Consider the following 8456-nt stretch of genomic DNA (forward strand, 5'->3'; position numbering starts at 1 on the left):
AGAATAATATGATAAAACCTACTCTATATTTTAAAACCTGTTGTTAACTGTACACGTTTTAGAAAGTGTCCGCTCCGAACGTGGGAGGTTGCGCTTCCTGCCCACTGACGTTTACTAACTCCACTATGCCGTCCAGCATGGGCAGCGCTGGTGAAGAGTGTTTGTGTACACCCTCGTCACGAGTAGAAACAGCCATGGCACCCTTATGAACTTATAACAAGTTATACAACCGTTCTATAATAACAATTACTATAATTTTAACTCGGATGGTGCTCTTCTTCGTCGTGCTTTCCTTCCCCTCTTGGACCTTTTCGAACCTGAGCCTTCCAAGCTGGAAGGTTGTTGGTTTGCGCCTCGGAGAAGTGTTGGAGCTAGGTGTCAGGTGGCCGAATGTCTCAGTACTCCTTGTCAGTGTTGTGCCATTTTGTCGCACTCCCTGACTGTATAAGATGATCTGATCTGGTTACGTTGGTGGATAGTTAGTCATAACTCGTAACATTTTTTGCTCCTTTTTTCACCATAATTACTATAATTGTAATCTTTTAACAGTTTTATATCAGATTCTGGCAACTCAACCGCATACGTTATAATTATCTGGCAAACCATTGACCATGATGCTATATTAGGAGACAATAATAATGGGTTGTTTCCTAATGAGACCAATTTTATGACGCTCCATGTTTTTGTTTTTGTTTTTACAAGATAACCACACACCATCATGGTGCAAACGCCGGCAAAAACGCACAGAGATGCACATAGCGATGGCAGTCGAAGCAGTGGAGGCGGGGCAAGAGCAGCTAAACCGACCAGGGGTCTCGGTTTCAGCACTGCTCATTCGTGTTACTGAAGTATGAACTTTCATCGTTGGTTTGTAGAGCCCCATTCTCTCAGAGATATCTACATCTTCTCTGTTTCAATGTCCAGCATAAGCGAACGTGTGGATCAAGCATAACTGCTTGGTTGACGCTGCTGCGGGAATGTGTATAACAAAAATAATAATAAGTCCACCATGCTCCGGAATATATGCGGACAGTGGTGGCGGGGCCCTGCTGCTCAGCCGACCTTCGGGTCTCGGCGTCTGCCTAAGAAGAGCTCGAGCAGCATCCAGGCAAGTGATCATCGCTAGTGTGAGTTTCAAAAAAACAAAAAACAATTACTGTAAAGGCAGTCGGACTTTAAGCGCCTGTGTCTACATATGCATGTATCCTAAAATATGTCAAACACGTTTAAAACGTGCTAGCTAAATAATGTGCATCATCCTGGGAGTATTTCCTAGTCATCGTACGACATGCAAGTGCGTGAGCTTATAGATTCATTCGCCGTGTCAACTGGTTTCTGTCACATTCTCAGGGTTATATGCCTCCATCAAGTCTCCTGGGGCCGAGTACAATTGGTTGTTAAATGCCCCAGCCACGTCCCCTGGCGCCTGATAAAGATCACTGTCATTGATCGTAGGAGAAACAACACAAGACTTGTCTGCACCCAATTCCGAGAAAGCATCCCCCAGACTATGGAATGACACCTGCTTCTCGACCTGCTTTCCTTCCCGGTCAGGGCACAACTCAACATACAGCATGGGCGATGTTTCACTCCGTTCTGCGACGTCTGATGAGCTGATCGTTCTATGCGGTACTTCCGATTCGTACTTCCTATCAGGTTGGTCATTGTCGTAGGTATCTTCACTATCCACAGCGCTATTTGTGTCAATGATCAGGGAGACAGAGGAGTTGGCAATCTTCCTTTGTTTTTGGCATTGTGGTAGTTCCGATTCGTACGTCCTATCATCTTGGTCATTGTCGTAAGTGTCTTCATTATCCACAATGCTTTTTGCATCTATGTTCAGAGCTCCAGAGGAGTTGGCCATCTTCCTTAATTTTTGGCATTGTGGTAGTTCCGAATCGTACGTCGTATCATCTTTGTCATTGTCGTAAGTGTTTTCACTATCCACAATGCTTTTTGTGTCGGTGATCAAGGCGATAGAGGGGTTGCCAACCTTCCATTGATTTTGGTATCGATTGGCGTCTTCGTTGGGTCGACGAACGGTGATGGTGGCTGGTAAGTTGTCATTATTTGATGAGCTGCGAGCCCAAGTAATGAGGATGAGTAACAGAATCAAACTCAGCACTGAGACCACTATAATCATGGCTTGACTACTTGCTTGTCCAAGCCAGGTAGTCTCTTTCCCCGCACTAGTTGTTGGATTACCTAATCCGTTGCACAGCAAGAAACCAGAATGCAAATAGAACACACATAAGCGTGCACCCGCGTACACACACACAGACACAACCACACACGTTCACACACAGACACACACACAGATACACACACAGGCACATACACACACGCATGCACACACACGCATGCACGCACGCACGCGCGCGCGCGCACACACACACACACCATTGGACGCCCATCGCCGGAGGCGATGATAGCGATGCTAAAGCAGAAGCCATAGCAGCTTGTGCTGGGATTGCACCATTCAACAGCTTGCAAGGCTGAAGAATTGACCACCACTATTCAGCCTGGTCTACACCACACAGCTATGAAGTGGCTTTTCTGGCCAGTGAATCCCTACTTTTTGGTCTTTTTCATGTTTTCTTTTTTTTCACGCACACATCACACCACATACTCCGGCATGCACTGGCTGCTGGGTACCACCCAGTAGAATGAAAGAAAAGCCAGGAAGAGTCTGAGAAAGAGAAGAAAGACGTGTGTGTCCAAAATCGTCGGGAATCGAACCAGCAACCTATCGATTGGAAATTGCTGCGCATTCAATTCGTGGATATGATCGGCTGGTTCTTAAAAATCATTTCGATCATGTAGATTCTTTCCTTGTTATCCTGAAGTTTTTCAAACTTCTGTAATCATTAATATTTTTGTGATCAGTGTCGGTAAAAATCTAACATTAGATTTCCCACCTACCAGTACAATGTGGAGTCTCTGACCATTGTCCATTCGAGAGACAGATAATGGAGCTACTACCGTTGATTTGGTATCCAATTTTGCATTCAACTTTGACAACATTACCAGTTCTTGTGTTTGTTGCTGGAGTAATTCCGTTCTCGAAATGCAGGACTGGGCATATTTGTAGAGCTAAACACAAAGAACAACAGATCGTCGATAGAGGTCGGGTGTGTTCATGGAAGTCATACAGGAACAACGAGGGAGTTTGAAAGCTCAGGGCCCTTGCTAGCCACCTGACCGGAAACGGCTGCAAAGTTTCAAAGTGTCTGTCTTCCGGCACCTCCGTGCTCAGCAATGGCACTGGGCCACTGACACTCTGTAATATGTATGCACATCTGCCTACACACTGCTGCATATTGCCATTCGCCTCTTGCCCCGCTTACCCGTTTTTCTGGATCTGAATGTGCACAACTTACGCATTATATAATTATACTATATTTAGTTCCCTCCCCCTCTCTTGCTCCCCAACCCTCCCCGCTCACTCTCTCTCTCTCTCTCTCTCTCTCTTTCTCTTTCTCTCTCTGTCTCTCTCTCTCTCTCTCTTTGTGTGTGTGTTTGTGTGTGTGTGTGTGTGTGTGTGTCTCTCTCTCTCTTTCTCTCTCTCTCTCTCTCTCTCTCTCTTCCTCTTTCTCTCTCTTTCTCTCTCTCTCTCTCTCTCTCTCTCTCTCTCTCTCTCTCTCTCTCTCTCTCTCTCTCTCTCTCTTCTATTGGCGCGCCTGGTTGTGATGAAGCCGAGACCCAAGGTCGGCAGAGCATCCCAGACCATGCCACCACTCCCCTTATTCATGGCTCACACATGACGGGTTTACGTGGCTCTAGAATAAAAATGCTTTTTTGCCTAGATCATCACCCATGTTATTCTAAAAGAGGGAAAGGTTCTTGCAATACAATGATAAAATTAATAATCGCCCGCCCTCCCCATTTTTCTGAAAAGCAGGATGATCATGAAGCACATGCATTCCCTGGCTTGGCCTACCATGGGATTCGAACGGCACTATCGCCCTGCATGCAATCACCCGATACACTTCGCATACATACACATTCTTCAAAGTTGCTTCAGGTTATGATCTAGCAGTTGAAAGCATTATTTGAATAAGGTGGCCAGCTGTCCTTTACAATGATACAAAAAATCCACCTGCCCTACTCACTTTTTCTGAAAAAAAAAAAGGACGATCATAAAGTACATGTACATGTATATTATTTTGCTTGGCCTACCATGCGATTCGAACCCGCACTATCGCCCTGCATGCATTCCCCTGATACTCTTCGCATACATACACATTCTTCCAAGTTGCTTCGCATTATGATCTTCCAGTTGAAACCCCTGTTTGAATAAGGTGACCGGCCGTCATCAGGCACAAACAAACGAATACCGAAATGTAAAGCGGCGTAGACCCTGGCTAGTGCCAGAAAATACTGAAGTAGCATCTTTTGCATAGCTACGTAAATAACATGTATTACAGTAGTGCTAACTGGGAAGCTATACTCATATTTCAATTGACTTCATGTACCAGAAGTAGGCTGTAAGGCAAGCTACTGAAGTTGCTGAAACCTGAGACCTGTTGAGAATATACGTTCACAACTGAATCAAACAAGAAGGGGTGGTGGTGGTGGTGGGGGGGGGGGGGGGGGTAAGGGATGTGGCTTACTGTTGATTGTTTCAATGCCAAGCAGCACTCACACGCACACCTACTGTGCACTACATGACACTGACTTTGTACTACATGACACTGACTTTGCACTACATGACACTGACTTTGCACTACATGACACTGACTTTGCACTACATGACACTGACTTTGTACTACATGACACTGAATTTGCACTACATGACACTGACTTTGCACTACATGACACTGACTTTGCACTGCATGACACTGACTTTGCACTACATGACACTGACTTTGCACTACATAACACTTACGTTGGCAAGTTGGTTGAGGTGCAGACCAAAATCCTTGCAGAAGACATGTAATTGTCGCGACACCAACCAATTTGAATCCTTCATTACAAGTGAAGTTTCGAATTGCGTTGAAACTGTCATCTCCGGGAGACACCGAACCATTTCTTGGATGTGTCAAAAATGAACAAGAGACTCCTGAAAGGGTTTGACAGATAAAAAATACAACATATACGACGAGTTTCATCTCGAAGACAGCAAACCAAGCCTTGGTTCACCCCGCATCTGCATCACTTTCATCGCCAGAAGCAGCGCCTTTTCCGTGCCGCCAAGCGCCACCAAACATTAGCATACTGGTTAACCTACAAGGCCCAGAGGAATGCATATCAGAACCAGTTAAGAAATGCCAAGACCCTGTACTTCAAACGCCTCAGTGAGAATATTCACGATGAGCAAGATGCCCACCTTTGGTGGAAGAAAGCCAAGACACTTGCCAACATCTCCTGTAAGAAAGATAAAGTTCCTGACCTAACGTGTGAGGGCTACACGGCACAGAGCGAACCAGAGAAAGCAGAAATGCTCGCGAAGGTATTTGAGCGCCAGTGCACTCCTGCTCACGGTACAGGTCCAATACCAGCACCAGCCGACGGCTGTCCGAATGAATTATTCTCTCTGCCAGTCTTGGCCGAATCCTCAGTGTACCGGGTGCTCCGAAGGCTCCCGCAGCATAAGGAAAAAGGCGGGAACATCTCAAACAGGATCCTCCGAGAGATCGCACCATGTATAACGTCCTCTGTTACCAACCTGTTTAACGCTAGCCTCACCTTAGGTGAGTTTCCTAGTGCCTGGAAGCTGGGAACAGTAATCCCCATATTTAAAAATAAAGGTAACCCGTGTGATCTCTCCAACTACCGCCCTATAACCCTACTCCCAGCTATTGCGAAAGCACTAGACAAGATTGTCGCCACCAAATTCGGTCACTATCTCGAGGTCAACAACATCATTGTCCCGGAACAGTTCGGCTTTGTCCGTGATCGCTCCACAGTTGACCAGCTGATACAGATCACTACTAAGATCGCTTCGACCATGGATAAACGCATCCCTTACGATGCTGCATTTCTCGATTTTGCGAAGGCCTTCGATAAAGTGCCGCATGACGTGCTTCTCCAGCAACTCGGGACTATCTGCGATGCTCCGGCTACGAGTTGGTTTAAGAACTACCTCGATACGCGTACATTCCGCGTCCGCGTCCAACACCATTTGTCCTCCCCACGTCCCGTCAAGTCTGGAGTACCCCAGGGTTCCCACCTCGGGCCATTGCTTTTCCTGGTACATATCAACAGCCTACCCAGTGCCTCGAAACGCAACCAGCACGCTGATGTTTACCTGTTCGCGGATGATACCGCCGTCGGCCAAGCACGAACCAAAGGTACCAGCCCAATGGAGACTGCCCTGCAGGACACATTTGCCTGGGCCGACCGAGTAGGCAGAAACTTCAACCCATCGAAAACCGTTGTTATCTCATTTGCTGAGGAAGGAGCTGCAGAGACCATCCGCGGTATCCAGCCGTCAACCAGTCACCGTCACCTGGGAGTGTTGTTGAGTGAAACGCTTAGCTTCCAGGAGCATATTGAACAGACAATAAGCAAGTTTAGACAGCGCTGCGTTCTTCTGTGCCATATGGCTGACCGTTTAACAGGAGACATCGTCAGGAATCTGTACCTTACGTATGTCCGCCCCACAGCAGAATACGCCGCCCCAGTATGGGAGTCCTCCCTCTCTGCTGCACAGCGGCTCACCCTTGAACGGCTGCAAGCCAGAGTAGCTCGCACAGTCATGCGGCTTGAGAGATGCCCTTGCCCATCAGACGAGCCTAAGTCATCATTGTTTAAACAGCTGGGGTGGCCAAGTCTATCCTGGCGCAGGAAGATCGCCTGCCTTATGGAATTCTTCCATTTGGTCACCACCCAACCAGAACTTTTTGAAGCAGCGGGATACTGCCCCACGCGTAGTCGCCGCCGCCAACTCGCATTTACTCTGCCACGGGTTGGGAAACACGCCGGGAGGTCATTTCTCTTCCGCACCGCTACAGCCTGGAATGCCTTGCCTGCAGACATGAGAGCCACAGCCTCGCAGTCCCTGTTTCACAGTCACATTTGCACGCACTTCTCTGACACCAAACACAATGCCACTCCTCACTGACATGCCTCTGCCCTCCTTCTTTGAGCGTTGCGCTTATTCTTATGAATTTTTGTGTTTCTGTTTCGGTACATTTCGTATTTCAAGGCATACCCCGAGGCTATAGGTATCATTGAGTAAAGGACCATTCTGGAACATTCAGCATAATTGTATTTCTCTTGCTAGGCTGTTCATTACGAATCATTAGCCCTCCACTGTCTGCTATCTCAACCCTACAGCCTCCCATTATAATGGAACTCCCTTCAATTTAGACGTCTTTGGGAAATCCTCAAATATATAATAGTGTAGGGTCAAGAAACAGCAATTGAGAGAGTTTTCCTTGTAATTGCACTGTACAGGAACCTTCTGCTGAGATTTCAATGCTTGATCTGCACATCCACAAACGTCACGGACTCGCGCTGCTATTTCTCCTTCTTTCTTGCCATTGGCTTCACTTCAAAGCCTAATTAGCGGTGACTTTTAGCTTGTGCCAGGATCAAAATTTCACCCTCCATCCCTCCCATTTTATTCTCTTGCTACTGGTACTAGGGAACATTTAGCTCTATCGCTCCTAACTGGTCATTTGCTTTGCTAGTTGCGGCTCATCATAAGCCAGTTGCGGCTCTTCACGAGCCAGTTGTTGCCAAATGCATTGGATTTGCTTTTGCAACCCCATTGTGGCACCATGTGGGTTTATTGCGGCTCCTCATTTGACTGCAGTACGCATTTGACTACAGGAAGTAGTAATTTTACAGCCCCCTGCTTGAGACTGAGCTGTTTACTATAAGATTCAAATTACTTCGAAAAAGTCATTTCGCATTGCTAAACCTCACAAATTTTCTTTTTCGAAATAGATTTTCGTGAAACATCACCACCACCACCAAACGTGCGGATTTTCGCATTGCTGAACGTCCTTAATGAGAAAGAAAAAGAAATAGAGAGTGGAAGAGATAGAAAGAGATAACAGAGAGAGAGAGTTAGGAGAGTTGGGAGTAAGGATTTGGAGGAGGGGTAGACTGTAACTTGATCGATTTCATTTCAGCTTACGAATGCATGATGGAAGAGAATCCGCGGTAGGCCAGTGTCCATTAGTGCCACAGGTGATTGCTGCTGCCCCTGTTCGCTGATATCCTGGAAGGCACGATATGTTAGCTGTACCTCCAATTGTAAAACTAGAAGGCACTGTGCTGATGTAACCATTAGCAATCGACGGCAGAACAGCTGGACATGTGATGACTGTTAGGAGTGTAGCAGAAACAAATCACACACACACACACACACACACACACACACACACACACACACACACACACACACACACACACACACGCGCGCGCGCACGCACGCACGCACGCATGCACGCACACACACACGCACGTAACTTAGATTGAAACTGTGCACGGACATGTACCGG

General features: G+C 46.8%; 1 long non-coding RNA gene across 1 annotated transcript; it reads right to left on the reverse strand.

Annotated features, from left to right (window-relative positions):
* Window positions 1-924: 924 nt before the first annotated feature.
* Window positions 925-8226, reverse strand: LOC135830460 (uncharacterized). Its single transcript, XR_010556041.1, has 4 exons — window positions 8090-8226; window positions 4889-5062; window positions 2923-3093; window positions 925-2205 (listed from the first exon to the last, which is right to left on the reverse strand). It is a non-coding gene; the product is annotated as an uncharacterized LOC135830460 (long non-coding RNA).
* Window positions 8227-8456: the final 230 nt, after the last annotated feature.

This window comes from Sycon ciliatum, unplaced genomic scaffold (genome assembly GCF_964019385.1).
Source record: "Sycon ciliatum unplaced genomic scaffold, ocSycCili1.1 SCAFFOLD_1203, whole genome shotgun sequence".
NCBI classification, from domain to species: Eukaryota; Metazoa; Porifera; class Calcarea; order Leucosolenida; family Sycettidae; genus Sycon; species Sycon ciliatum.